This window comes from Platichthys flesus, chromosome 11, assembly GCF_949316205.1.
Source record: "Platichthys flesus chromosome 11, fPlaFle2.1, whole genome shotgun sequence".
NCBI lineage: Eukaryota > Metazoa > Chordata > Actinopteri > Pleuronectiformes > Pleuronectidae > Platichthys > Platichthys flesus.
The window spans coordinates 17,901,241-17,903,313 of NC_084955.1; positions in this window are offsets into that span (position 1 = coordinate 17,901,241).

Consider the following 2,073-nt stretch of genomic DNA (forward strand, 5'->3'; position numbering starts at 1 on the left):
TGTTGGCATACTTTGTGATATTGTGCATACGTGCACTGGTTGTTTGAGTGAAAGTGAAATTCTAACATGATGATGACATGATGTTTGAGGCTGGTGGCAGGTTGCAGTGGAGATCCTCAACACTGCCCCCTCAATGTTAGCAGCTGGGACACCTGATGTTTATTTGTTTATTCTCCTCAAACAGTTATTTGATGCTATAAATGACGTTGTGATTGAAAAGTGAGACGGCCAATCAGCAGCAGAGGTGTATTGGCAGATCCTCAATAACCGGGCCTCCACTCCACCATCACTACTAGAAAAAGCCTGATGTCGCCAGCACAAAATTGCAGCACTTTTATCTGGGACCTTTTGGCTTCATTTTTGTACAGTTAAGAGGATGTGGAGATGTGTTGTCCATCTTTATTTACATTCGTTCGTTCAAACCGACTTAAGTCCAGTGTGGAAAACTGCAGCGTCTGCTGCTTGACTACATCAGCCAGTAAAGCCTTGCAGTTAAAAGCCAATTCTCATTCCTGAAAGATTAGCTCATAACAAGACTGTTGTGTTTCTACTCTTCATCTCACCATTGTTGCGATGAATAGAGGAAATCGCTAAAATCGTTCTACAGTTGTAAAATCCTTACTGTTTATATATCATTTATATCACTGTTTTGGCGTCTCACAAGCTTTCAAATCCATATCTGTTAGTAATTCACTTCTTCCTGGTGCATGAGGCAAGACACCCTGGCCTAATGGTGGCGCTATGTGAAAACTCAGGCACGCCAAAGTAATTTAAACTCACCACTAGTGGGAAGAGAATATCTGGACCAAACTTCATGAGATATCTCAGTAGGTACCAAAGTGTCTGATCAATTGACGGACCAATAGTGAGGTTAAAGGGATAGTTCACCCAAATATTAAAATTCACTTATCTACTCACAGCTAAGCTGATGGAGAGGTGGGTGAAGTGTTTGTTTCCATACCTCTAAACCACTCAGGACAGGAGTGGTTTAGAGGTATTTAATGTTTGAACATTTGAAGAAATGGCCCCCCAGTTAATCAGTGACTTTGCGGTTGAACTATCCCTTTAATATCGCTTGCTTACGTTGTAACCTTGGTTCTCTGAGTGAATCAAACCATCAAGTGGTTTCATGCCAACACAGGTGTTTTATGGTTAAAACATATGGTGTGACAGGGATGGTGTGTCTTAGCAGCGGGATTATTCCCCTGAATGTTTGGAATATGAAACAGAGTGGAGAGATGGTCTTAAAACGATAGTGACCACCATGTTAGTTACGGCGTACCGGTGTTCAGCCTTGAAAAGGAAACAGGTTTGTCCTGTGAAGGTCAACGGTGCATTTCTGTGTGAGCTTGAACAAACAGGCAGCTCGTCCAATAGCAGGCCACTCTCTGAGGATGTGTCAGGGAATAATCCTGATGAGGAGCAGAGAGGAATGTTATTTGGAGAACAACGACAGGCTGGATTACTGTACGCTGCTGCTGCTGCTGCTCATCCTGCCAGCTCCTTGGAGATGCCTGTTGTGCCTGAAAATCACCAGTGAGCTGGCAGGATGCACCGGCTGCCACAAAATTACATATGACAAGATGTGATCATGGTCAGGCTCCAGAGAAGAAGGTGGGGAGGGGGGGGGGGGGGGGGGGGATGTGTGAGAATGTAATTGTTTACGAGTAGTGAGAAAAATCCACTCATACGCACAGGAAAAGTTGTGTGCTGATTTGTTTATTTGCTCTTTCTCCACCGGAGGAAAAGAAGAGGAGACAGGTAAAGGAGGGGGGAGGGGAGGTGTAGGAGGTTCTGTCGTGCAGGAAAAATAAGGAGGAGAGTTGTTGACAGGAGAGAGAGAGAGAGAGAGAGAGACAGGGAGAGGGAGAGAGAGAGAACCACATGGAAGAACCATCCTGTCACAGCTGTCCAACAAGCATGCATAGGTGGGAGTGTCGGGAGAGTACACTGGCGTCACCAGCCACACTGCCTCATCTCAAACAAATAAACCCGATTTCATACAGACTTTTACAGAAGCCATCATATTTCATACAGCGTTTTATACAGCAGTTAATTGTTAAGTTTTTTTGC